The sequence below is a fragment of the Ammospiza nelsoni genome, chromosome 15 (genome assembly GCF_027579445.1).
Source record: "Ammospiza nelsoni isolate bAmmNel1 chromosome 15, bAmmNel1.pri, whole genome shotgun sequence".
NCBI lineage: Eukaryota > Metazoa > Chordata > Aves > Passeriformes > Passerellidae > Ammospiza > Ammospiza nelsoni.
In genome coordinates, this window is record NC_080647.1 from 3740770 (window position 1) to 3754446 (window position 13677).

Genomic DNA, 13677 nt, shown 5'->3' on the forward strand with positions numbered 1-13677 from the left:
GTCTGGTTAGACTAAACACACGAGATAATGTAAGGAAAGTGGATATACACAAATTAAAAGAGCAAGCAGCTGGGATGGCATTGAGTTACTTCTGGACAAATGGGCTAAAACTTAAGAAAAAATTAAACTTTTTTTTTTTGTGGCTGTCAGCTGCTAAACTAGGGAATCATTTTCTAATAAAAGTGATGAATGCTCTCTTTTGGAGTCTTTAGGAGTGGGCAGGGGAAAGCTCTGAACAATACAGAGCAGAAACCCTTGTAGTAACAGAGGCTCCATCACCTGATTTCTTACTCTGAGCTCTTCTTCCTTCTGCCACTGAACTGGAATATAGAAATGACAGGTATTAGAAATAGAAAATTTCCAAAACACATTTGGGACTTGAGTTTTCAGGTGATTTCTTGGTTGGATAAAGACATAACTTTGTAGAAATAACAATGACTTGAGTGTGTAACCAGTGCTCTTCATGCATTTACTTCTGCAGTGGACATTGCTAGGTGTTAAAAATACCTCTGAAAACTCACCACCTTCCCAGAAAAACAGGAAATTACATTTTTGAACGACAGACATTTTTTGTTGTTTTTTATCAAATATATAAGGAGGAAAAACTTCACAGAAACTTTGGAAGCTGCTTGCTCTCAGTTCTCTGTGGCTTGGGAGAACTGTGGAGTGTGTTTTGAATATCAGCACTTCAAGGGTGCCGTGTCCATGCCACGAGGCAGCACTGGTGGCACGTTCTGTCCTGGCTCTTTGGAACATCAGGCAGCCCTGAGGCACTGGAGGAGCCCCTTGGGATCTCATCCACCTGAAATTCCTGCTCCAGCTCCTTTCTGCTGCCTGTCACACACATGGAAATCCAGATCATTTAAATGGCTCCAACTCAGAGCCTCCCTCTGCTCTGTCCTCTCCTCCAGGCTGAGATGTTGAACTCCTTTGGCTGAACTGGAGTCAGTGTCCTCAGAGATGACAGGAGCTATAGGGAAATGTAAATTTTGTGTCTAAATAACTATGCCCACCCAAACCAGAGCACTGAGGTGCTGTTTTGGGGCTGCCTAAAAACAGAGGCCAGACAAAATTAAGGGAATAAAAAGCAGTTCTGTTTATTGAAGGGCCTTCAGGTACATTTAGGGCAGATGAAGCCCCCCAGGGGCTACACCCTAAAATTGACAACAAGTTATGGGTTTGTACACTTTTATAAGCTTGGTCCATTTGTATATGGGGGGTTAATTTTCTAATTACAGCTTCAGGTAATGAAGTCATTGACCCCAAGTTTGCTGCCCCGCAAATTCACTTTTGTTTGCATTTCTTGGGGACTGAGTGAGGTGTCCTTGATTGCCAGGCCTGGAGAGGAATTGTTGTGTCTGCCCAAACTGGGAAAGCAGCAGCTCACACTGTACGTGGAGTTTAGAGTTGCACACTAAAGAGCTGCAAGATTACAAATACATGAAAAATAAAAAAGCTGAAGTCCTAAGGCTTCACACCCAGCTCTGCCAAGAGCAGACAGGGATCATGGCTTGGAGACTCAGCTGAAATCCCTTGGGAAAATCTTAATCAGCAGGATTGGATCTGTCTGGAGCCTGGTCTGCCCTGGGGGCACAGCTCCTGCAAAGGGCTGGGAGGAGCAGGAGTGAGCCCACAGCTCCAGAGCTGCCCCAGGATGGGTGGCACACACTGAACATTCCCTCCTTCACCTCAGAGCTCCTCTGGCCCTGCTGTGGAGGGAGAACGTGCTGCAGTGTTCTCCTGCTCTGTCTGTGCCCAGGCTATGTCCAGAAAATGAGAGCACCGAGGGTAAGAAAGATATCTAATGAGGAGGTACTGAAAGTATTTTCAATTGACTTTTTCCTCTGCCAAAAGGAAATGTAAACACTCAGATTTCTCAGTTTTCATGTGCCACGCATGAAAGTGATTGGGATAATTTACATTCACACTTATTTTGATAGGCAGGGAGTAGATAAGTGGTGAATTAAACTTTTTCTCTCCACCATCTGTATCCAAAAGCAGGAGCATTAGGAGCATGGCAAGTGATGCTGGTTTGGGATGAAATTATATTTCAATGGAAAGGTAAATGTATGGAAAATACCTGAAAGCTGACCATAAGTTTGCAGGCTTATTAGGGTTGCAATGAACATAAACTATTGAATTCCATTGAATTATTTATGGACTTTCAGGACATAAGATTTCTGTCATTCTGTTGACTGTGTTATAATTAGAATAACTCTGGCATCAGCATCAAGTTGCACACAAACCAAAAATAAATAGGATCAATCATAAGATCATAGTATCGAGTGAAAGAGCTAAAGTATGACGAGCTCCTAATATATGAAAAAAAACCTACAAAATTCATCTGCTCTGTTAAGACAGAATGTTGAAGGTGTTGGAATTTTTCACTGACACAATGGTACAGATTTCATAACATATTTAAATATTTTATGCTTCTTCCTTGTAAATCTAACATGGAATCATCAGTGACTATTCTGGTCAAATTTCCACATTTGTCAGAGCCTGAGCTGCTAACTCTGACTGAAAGCAGTCTGAAGTCTCAGGTGCACCTGCACCTGTGATCTGGTTTAATTTCTTGGAGTTTACTCTGCAGCCAGGGGCAGAAATAAGCCCCAGCACCTCAAGTAAAACTATTCTGCCATCTTATTTTTTTTTTTTTAATGAAGCTTTTAAGTTTGGAAACTAATCTCATAGGAAGTTTTTCTGATGCAAACCTCTGGCCCTGAGAATTGCAATGGATTTTTCATCCCTCTTAAGCAGTCATCAGTTTTCTTACAACCAGTCTCCGTGTTTTCCAGGATTACTTAGTGTCAGCAAATTTCCATTCTTTTGATTTGCTTTCCTAAGTAGAACTTCTAGTAGAAATAAATTACTCTGTAACTAATCCAGCTTGCATATTTTATCAGCATTCTTTCCATCATTTGTTTTCTTTGCATTTATTTTAATCTTGCCTGTTAGAAATAATGTAGTGATTTAAGAATCTACCCTGTGCAGCACTATTGTAATATCTGTCAGCAGCAAGATGGGACCTTTTATGCTTCATTTTACCTGAAGTTGTTCCCTTAAAAAAAGATAATTTGTGATTCTCATCAGAAAACCAAAGCTCAGCTCCTTTTTGCACAGTGCCATTGGTTGTTGTTGTTGTTGTCCCATATTTAAGAAATAGGAAGTGTGGACACCTTCAGTGGGGGTGTTTGAGGAGTATTTTTGGTTTTGGGGCCCAGTGACAGCCCTGCAGTTTGGCAGGGCCATTCTGCACGTCCTGACTTAAGGAACTCAATATTTTGTACACATAATGAACATCTGGTGACAAGGCACTCAGAGCAACTACAACACCACCAAAAAAAAGAGAAGGGGAAAATGAGGAGGAGGAGGAAAAGCAAAAGGCAGTAAAATCTTTTGCATGCTTGCTACTTTTATGGCTTAAAATATTTTTTCCTTCAATCAGTGCATCCAGGGAAACTTTTTTTGATGTAACAATCAATTTTTAACAAGGAAAAAAGTCTGAACTCATAAATATTGTATGTATTAATTGTGAAGCTTAATGGAACACTTTGTGTTTCTGAACAACTCGTTTACATAATTAAAATCTCCTTTGATCTGTGAGTAAATGATTTAATCTTAATGCTCATTAGTCTAAATGGGTCTTCAATTGTATCAAGATGCTATGGAAAATTCTCAGACCTTTAGAAAATATTTGTCAGTTGTTAGGTAAACAGAAACCTATCTGTGAACAGAAATCTTTTATCTCTGCAAAAGAATTTGACTCTAAAACTAATTCAGATTAAAGCCTCTTTATTTTCTTTTATCTGACATTTTGGTTTCAATAGGAGTTCAATGAAATATGGGAGAGGGTTCTTCAATTTATAGTCAGTAACTACTTCACTACAAAAAGAATTTAGTCCTTGAAAATAAAACATGAAATGAAAGAAAAAAGAATGTCAGATAGGTGCACCTCCACCTGAGGCATTAATTTTTGTAGCTTCACTGCTATTTTCTTGTGGGTGTTGCTCAGGATCCCTGTGGATATGGCAAAGCTCAGGAACATCTGGGAAATGCACAACAAGGTTTTTCATCTCCTTCAGAATTCATGTAACAGCAGCAGCACCATGACAGCATTTATCTGCCAAAGGTTTCCACTTTAGGTGTCCAGGGTAGGATCCTTTCTTCCAGCCTTTCCCTCTCACATGCTGAGTACAAAACCTCTCACCCGAACGAGGTGCTGCACATCTCCCTTGGATCTTCAGGGATCCGGAGTATCCTGATTCAAACAAAGAGAGCTGAGAAATTGGGCATCTGTGTCACTATACTCATTTTTTCCTCAAAAACTCGAAACCAAATAATTTATTTTGAAAATAGCCCTTTCTCATTAACCCATCTGTAATATTTTTTTTTTCCTTTAAGCCACTTCTCATTCCCACAGGGAGCTTTTTCCTTTTTTTGAAAAAGGTAAGAATTTTAATTAGCTCAGGTGGTGCAATAAACACAAACATCTGTGTCCCTTTATGAAGGGCTGCTCTCAGCCCCTTCCCTCTCTCAAGAACAAATTGATGGCACAGGAACAGCCCAGAGTCACCTTGGGCCTGGCGGGCACAGGTCCTGCCAGGCTGTGTCACACCAGCACCTCCTGGAATATTGGGAAAGGCAGAGCCAGCACTCAGCCCCCGTCCCCTGGCCCCAGGGACACTTCTGGCACTTTGGGGACATCTGGAGCCAGAAGGTTGAATCCATATTTAATTCCTCTTGGAGCTGCTCTCCTCCATGCAGTAATCCATGGCAGATGTGTCAGTGGGGCTGTGGCACAGCTGCAAAGGCACTTGGGATGGAACACTCCTGCCTACACTGACAAAATTGTCGCAGACATTTCTCCACAGAAATCCTTTCTTTCGGATTTCTGTGTCTTCGGGAGGCCAGAGGCCTCTGAAGACAAGGTAAACAATTATTATCAGCTGCTGGGGAATGCAACAGGGGCACCTATTTTGATTGGTGATTGGTTCATGTTTTATGTTTATAATTAAGGGCCAATCACCAGTGCAAGCCAGGGGACCGAGTCCTTGGCCACAGCTTTGTTGTGGATTCTTTTCTATCTATTCTTAGCTTAGCTAGCAGCTCTGCAAACCTCTCTCTATATTCTTTTAGTATAACTATAATGTATTATATCATATATTAATAAATTCAGCCTTCTGATGTCAAGAAACAAGATTCACCGTCTCTCTCTCACCAGCTGCGCCCACTCAGGCGCGGTAATACAAAATAGTCAACGTTTTGAGTATTTAATGTTTTTAATTCAATATTTCAATGAAAAAATATTGAAAATGGATAGTTCACATTTCCTTAATATTACTTATCTTTAGCTTGTTTTATTTTCCTCTTGTAGGGTTTGAGCTGCTGTGTTTGTTTTATTTACTAAAAATAATTCTAAATTGTCAGGGCTTTATTTGGAATTCCCATTTTCAACATTACCTTAGTCTTAAATTAGAATTGCCTGTTCTCAAAGGTTACCTTATAGCAAGGTGAAACTTTTAATTTATGATACTAATTCACTCTTTAACAAAAAAGCAAAATTTGTCTTGGCTATAATATTCAGTTACTGAAACTGTTACTGGTTTCAGTGCTTAATTTGGATTGTTTTCTGCTGAAATTCCAGATTTACTGTATTTTAATTATAGAAAATGACATATTTCACCCACTTCCATCTCATTTGAATTCTCTCATATTTATCAAAAATACTTACTATAATTCAGTCTAAATACAAGCAAAATACCCATTACTTCAATTTATGTAAATAATTAAGGCTTGGCTTTAATGACTGAAGTTGTTGGGTATTTTTTAATCGAAACAAAGAAAAAAAAAAAAAGAAAAAAAACCTGTGGTATCAATTTCAGCTGAAGGAAACAGGTTTTTGGCTGTGCTGAGTGTTGAGAATTTACATAGCAAAGTGCAAACACCCAAGAAAACACACCTCTGTCCTCGGAAGGGCTGGTGTGATATTTGTGCAAACTGAGAGTGAGACGTGGCTCTGGCAGGGTTTGCCTTGGCATGGCACTGAGGAGCTGGAACATTTCTGGAATAGCCTGAGGGGTTTGGGCTCCTGAAGAACTCGGTGTAGAAAAGAGCACCAGGGCTCTGCACTGATGCTCTGCAGCTCTCAGAGCCCAATGCATATTTTAGCTATTACTCGCTTTTAAATTTGAAACAGACAAAGAATTTTAATGTGGAAAATCAACGTGAAACAGGTTCTTTTTTTTTTTTTTTTTTTCCCTCTTTCATGTTTTTGTAGCTTGAATAAGTATTTCCTCTCTCACTCTTTATAAGTACTGATAATAATGTGAAAAAACTGCCTGAGCATCTCTTAAATCATTGTGAGGACTGCAGGGTGGATTTCTCATTTCAGCAGCACCAATACACAAAATAACCACAAAATAGAGATGAAGTTCTCTCATCCTAAGTTACTGCCTAGGATTTACTTGCATGGCTTTCTAACAATATAAATAAGCATCTAACTTTGGGAACAAAATTGAAGAATTTGAACTCTATTTGACTGATAAAGTTTGGGGAAAAAATCAGAAAAAAGCTTTTCAGCAAGAGTCTCATCAGTTCTTAATTTCCGTGCAAACAAGTGGCGTGCAGTGATTTTAGAATTGTTTTTGGTGGTCAGAGGGCTTTGCAAGAAGACATCTGGGATGGTGACACGTTTTTGAATAAGACATCAGAGTTTGGATTGCTCTCCATAACTGTGTGCTGTACAATCCCCATTTCAGATGCCAAGGTACAAAGCATCTCCCATAAAAGCAGCCCAATGTTATTGCTATAAAACTGTTACAGAATCGACACACAGACATTTACAGTCAGCCAGCTGAAACATTCTCTGCATGGACTTGGGTCATGGAGAGACAATTCTGGAGTGGTTTGTGCTGAAATCTCATGGCCAAATTGAAATATGCTCAAAACCTTAAAAAAGTGCCTAGTAAATTGCAAATTTTAATAATTTATTAGTAAATTTATTAGTATTAATAGAGTATCAGTGAGCTCTAGCAATTTTTTTTTCAAATAATTTTATTTTTTCAGTCCCAATGACTTAAAATTTAGGGCACTTCGTAAAAATATTTGGAGTGAAGTTCCATCCAATGCACACGGCAGAGAGGAAATTCATGCACACAGATTAAAGAAAGGTGTGTTTCAAAAATATATTACAGTGTTTTCAGCTTAATTATATTGATCTGAACTGAAGCCATTTTTATATTTGTAAAGAATTTTTAGTGTTTTCCCTATTTTGCTGGTTTTTACTTACCTAAATTTCTTAATCAACCTTACTACATGATGGATTATTGTCAGAATAATAACTTGCATTATTGAAAATAATATGAAATATAAGCATTCAGCTTCTGTACACCAGTGGCTGGGTTTGCTTTAAAAGAACAAAATAGAAATTTTCATTTCTGAAATATTTTATACCAAGCTATAGAGGTATAAGTAGTTTAAAAATTTATTTTTTAAAATTATTATTGTTCCATCAGCAAGTGGAGAAAATTGGCCCAGCCTGCAAAATTTCTGCATTTATAAAAAAAGGAATATAAAAGAAAGGGCAAATATGATTAGGATATAAAAGAATAGGTAGAAGTTAAGAAACTGAGCTGCAAAATCAAAGAGTGCATTGTCTGTAAAATTTGGGATCAAAGACTTTCCTTGCCAAATTAGAAGGATTCTTGCAATGAACTTAACTTTCTGTGACATTGGGCATAAAGTGTTTTGCACAGGCAAAATATTTTTACAGGAGATTCTGACAAACACAATTTTTGTGCTATTTTATAAGCATTCCTGTGAATACTTGTTCTTTGGAGATCTAAGGCCAGGGGTTTTCCCTGAAGAGCAGGAAAACAAAGTGGCCCTTTATGTAAGAACACTGGTTCATTCAGGGAGAAATTAAATATCACAGGGAAGAGTGTCAGAGAGCTGGCTGGTGGGCACAGCAAAACCGGGAAAAGCAGCAGTGAAATATCTTTTATCTGCCTCCACAATTAATGTTCGGGGAGGTAAAGTTAAAAAATAGTTTAAAAATAGTTAAAAATAGTTTAAAAATAGTTAAAAATAGTTTTAAAAAGTTAAAAATAATTTGGTTATTGTCACTAAAATTCTAAATTTCCCTCTTTCAGAGCAGGTTTGTTGATGGTGGCAATGTCCCAGTAGGAAGGGCGCTTTAGAAGCTCAGGCCAGTGTCCAGGATGAGCCTAGAATTAATCTTTCCCAGGTGGCAGCAGCTTCCCCTCCTCAGGGCACAGGGGATGTGGGATGTGCCTTTCTTTGGTAACCTTGGATGGATTTTTCTTCCATGAACTCACCCAGGTCCTTCAAGACCAAGCAGGCGACCAGATTTTGTCATTGCATCATTCTAAAAATGCAATGCCAGCCTGCTTTTCTAACCCAGCATTGGAATTTTTCATCGTGTCCCATCTTGCTATTTGCATTTAAGTCCAAACTCTGATTAATGGCATAAGAATTGTGATTGCTAAAATTGAATTTAATGTTCATTGAAAGAGCTGGAGCACAAAGAAATTGCTTTGTTTTGAGCTGCTACCAGAACATTCTAATTTTGAATTAGGGAATAACCCTTTCCAGTCATTATTTACACCTTTGTTTGGATAATTTTAATGGTTAATTTTGGACTGAAGCTATGGAGCAGATGCTCAGTGGTAGATATCAGAGTTATTTTTGAACTTGTTGCCCTTCATTCCCTCAGGTATGTTGGGGATCTAACAAGGTGCTTTAGGTGCACTTCTCTCACATGAGGTACCTGCTGTACTGGTGTGCCACCAGATCATCTGATATCCAGAGAAAACCTTAAATTGGCTCCTGAATTCATGCCAGCTCTGAAATATTGTATATTCTCTGCTTGCATCCTGCACTCTGTCCTTTCTTCAGCCCATCCATCCCTCATTTTCATTTTATCACTTCTAGAAGCTCATTTCTTTCAAGATAGAGAGGGGTATTTTTTAAACAGCATCTTAAGCTTTCCAAATCCCAGTTCAGAATTAAAAACCATAATAGCATTCTGGAGTAATTTTATGGCTCCTGATAGATTACAATTAGTGATCAAACTGCGCTGGTGCACTGCATTATCAGCCAGCTTTTATCTCTGGTAAACAGCTCTGTAATTAGGATTTCATGGATAACAATAAGTCCCAGATTTTACTTACACATTTTGAGGTTGATGTTTTCTTCCCTGGGTTATAAATTTATGTGAAAGTCTGGAGTTTACAAGTAGAAAATTGAAACACAATCAAATTTCCTAAGAAAGCAGAGTCAGGTGTCAATCCCTGACTCAGGTAGGGAGGTTTTGACTCCCCTTTTGTGGCGATTCCAGAAGGTGCCTCATGATCCATTTGCTCATTAAAAACTAATCTTAGAAGTGGTTGGAAGTGCAGACCAGAATTTTCAAATCTGACCCAATATATACATAAAGGTTTTCTTTTATTATTCCATGAGCTGCATTTTAGTCCAGAGACTGTGGGGCATTTTATCGTTATATTATGGAAACAAAAATTTCTTTTTATATATTTTTTTCATATTAGTATAATTACTGAAGCTCTTTAAACACCCAAGTATTAGAATTTCAGAGTCTCTTGTCTTTTGCAAAACACCAAGGACACCAAGAAAACTTTGAATGTAACATTTCTCCTGAAATGGAACTATGTATTTTTCTAAAGCACAGCACACTATTAAATGAACTTGCAATATTTTTGGGGATATTATGACAAAGTATGGACTATTCTAGATAAATTACTGACATACCAACAACTGAGACACTGAAATTCAGATTGCTTTTGAATATACAACTATTTTTAACCCATAAAGGCAGGGATTATGAAGGACAAATAGCCTTGCTTGACACTGTATCATCATAGGTTGCTCCTATTAGCTCTTCTAATAATTCATTGTTTTTCAAATGACACCTCAGACATTCACACCAATCACTCAGCTTGGCCAGCAAGGCTCATTTCTCATGTATGCATGAAAAAAAACAAAAATTAAAATAGAAAGCTGTGCTAGCTAGGAAATGTTTTACTCACATGAGAATCTTGTAAAAGCAGCTCTCTGGTAAAAGAGAGCAGCAGCAAATCACAAAACAGATAATGAGTGATAATTTGCCATAAATGAATGGCAGGCTTCAGGAACATACTTAAAGAGAATTAGAGGTTTGCAGGATTTTTACCAAAATTAAATTACCTGAACACTCTTAGCTAGCCATGGATGTTGGTTAAAAGGTGAAAATCAAGTGAATAATAATCAAGAGGGATTATATTATTATTAGTAGTAGTAGTAGTAGTAGTAGTAGCATTACTATGTATTATATCATTGTATATAATTATAATTAAATATTAAATAACTATTTAAATATATGTAATACATAAATTATTATATATTATAATTAAATGATAATATTTGTTGTATTAATAATAATATTGTCATCTCCTTGGGAGGTACAGAAATGAGTGATGCAGGTGACACTGACATTTCCTTCCTCAAGAAAATTAACCTCATATTTACACCAGAATGTGGATGAGACTTTACAGAAATTTCACTCTGCTCCAAGGATTCCTGCCTGTCCAAACTAAACTCTGTCAGCCACATTTTGCCTCTTTTGGCTCCTCTTAATGATTAAATAAGACTTCATTATAATGGCTAATCTTTAAATTAATTCAATTCAATACTTACCATTTTACTTAAATCAGAGAAAGGAGCAAAGGGGAAGAACATCAATATTTTAGCAGGCATAGAGCACAGAAATTTCATAAATAAATGACCCATTGATACATAACAAATCCCTACAGACCATATCCTGTTGTATAGCCTTACGATTTAAATAATTGACTAAAAGAGCATTCCTAAAATAAAACAAGCTTGCTTAGAGGAGTTTAGAAGCAGAGATGGAATCATTTTAAAAAACTGACCAGAAGATATTTAATTTAAAAGAAAATTTCTCACCTGTCAGGTTTCACAGACATATTGAATTGCAGTCTAAAGTTGGTACAAATTCATATAGTACAATACAAATTTCTTGTAACGATGAAGTATTTTAGTGTCAAGCTCAGTGTGGGAGAAAATTTATATAATACATTTTTAGTTTTATAAAGAACTCCTTTAAAGCTGAGAAATTTGTCTCATCTAAAGCAAAAATATTTTGTCACTTGGAGATCTACTGATTCTGCTTAGGAAAATCTTTTTTTAACAGGAAACCAGGTAGGCTACAATTTTCTTTTTAATTCTTATTAGCCAGTGGTATTCACTTCTTTTGTAGTTGTGAAATGTTTGGAAGAAACTCATTACTATCTACCTGGATTCACAGGAGCCTTTACATGATAAAAACTGAAACATCTTTCAAAACAGAAACTTTGCAGCTTTCACTTATGACAAAAGTATCAGTAGGAAATCTGAATTTTTGAAAAAAGCAAGTTTTATATATTTTTTTGTTTCATGGGGTATTCTCTGTATCAGGATATAATAGTTTCTTTTTTATGTTTTATCGCTAGAAGAAAAACAAGAGCCACCTGCACAAAACAAGAAAATCTACCATTCCCTATTCATCCTTAACCAATAGACCTGGGAAATTTTGGCAGGGAGCTTGAACAGCCCCCAGCTTATCCCTGTGGGCAAACAGGGCTGGCTGCTGGCTCAGGAGGGAAGAGCTGGGCAGTTTGTCCCTGGGAAATCTGTTTGGAAAGCAAAGCACATTGGAACCACAGCGAATTTTCCTGCACTCTGCAATTCGAGGCTGTTTGCATTATCAAAGGTAATAATGCACTGGTCAGGGAATAAATAACGCACTGGACAGGGAATAAATTATACACTGGGCATTCAGCTACAGAGAATAATAATTTGGACATTTTAGCACTCCAAATACTGAGGAGATTAGTGTAAATTCTCTACAGGGAATAATACACTGCGAATAATACACTATGAATAATACACTGGACATTTTAGCACTCCAAATACTGATGAGATTAATATGAATTCTCACTCCTCTATAGCAAAGAGTCTCACTGCTCCTAGTAAAGATTCTGTTAGAAAGGAGGAATAATTTGATTTTTTAGTTTGTGTAAAGAGAGTTCAGTTCCTGGAGGAGCAGCTTTAAAGTCTTAGGTTGGAAAAGATCTCCAAGAGCATCGAGTCCAGAGTTTGATCTTGTATGGATTTGTATTTTGCACTGATCTTTGACCTGAGCTGAGCCCACTTCAGGCTGGTCCTGGTGTGCTCATCCCACCTCTATCTGTGGGTCCAGGTTTGTTCTTCACCAGAAAAATCCTAAGAGCAAACCTCAGCCCAGGAGAAGGATGGTCCACAGAGTGGGGACCATCTATCTCTGCGTTTATCAAATCTTTCCATCCATGTTATTGCCCCAGCAGAAGGCACAGCCTCTTTTCAGTTCTGTGAGGTCACATGAAAAAGAAAATTCAGCTTCACAGGTGCATGTTATTAGACACACAAAGCACTTGTTAACAGAAAATATGAGATGGCTCACATTTATCAAAATTATCCCTGACGTTTCCTTTTGCTCAGCTGAAAACAATATTTTAAGCTCCCAGAGCAACATGTAATGTGTGAGGGAGGAAAAAAAATCTAAACCACAACCCGAGTTGTTTTTTCTAAAGGACACCCAAAGGAATATGTGGTGAATAAGTTGTGGGAAAGACCAGAGTTGTCCAAAGTGCCATGTTTCAGATGTGTTTATTACAATTAAGTGGATTTAAAAATTTTTAATCTATATTTTTGATACACTGACAGCTAGGGACTCTCATACCTCTGAAAACATAAAAATCATAATCCTGATGTTCTGTTATTGACAAAATAGCCATTGTGCCATGGACAAGGCAAACACAAATGTGGCCTTTATTCTCCCATCTGTGGTTTCAGGCAAAAGGGGCTATTTTAGGGATGAACAATCCAACCCTGGTCAATTAGAGGTCCCTGACTAAAACTGCAAATAGAAGGGTGCTTTAGCCACAGTTTCAGGGATTGTTTTGTCTGTTAATTATTTACTTGAAAACTCTGCCTGAAAGACACTTTTCTCCTCCCTGGAGACTGCTATTGTGATGCTAATAATTATCTGTACTTTGTTTGTGTGTTAATTGAACGCTGTCACTACAAAATTTAACTTGGATAGCTCATTCTCAAGATTATGTGTATCAATAAATAAAATATGGGACCTAAAACAAAAGCAGTTTTGCTTGCAGAGAAAGAGAGAAGACGAGCTTTAAAAAGAAGTCATTTAGTAATTGCATGATGCATTAAGGTTAATAAATCTGCTTAATTGTCACATTTGCCTTAAATTAATAATTTATATCAACATTTGGTGTGGGCAGATATGATGAATATTTTTATGTTGCGATAATCCTGGAAAGCGGCACTTTGAACACTTTAAAAACCAATTAATTGCAAGTCCTGTCTGGTTTTACACATTTGTGGTAGTAACTGAATGAAGAAAGGTGAGAAAATTTTACAGAAATTGGTGGGAAGGACAGAGTTTAAAGCTATTAAAGCCTCCCAGAGCACTGATGGTGCTGATCAGGTGAGTTAATGGTGCCAGGCTGTGCCTGAAGCTGGGGCAGCTCCTCAGCACCAGCTCCTCACCTGGAGAACTTCACCAACAACGGGTTTTGCTGTTTTCTGTGAGCTGGAGGG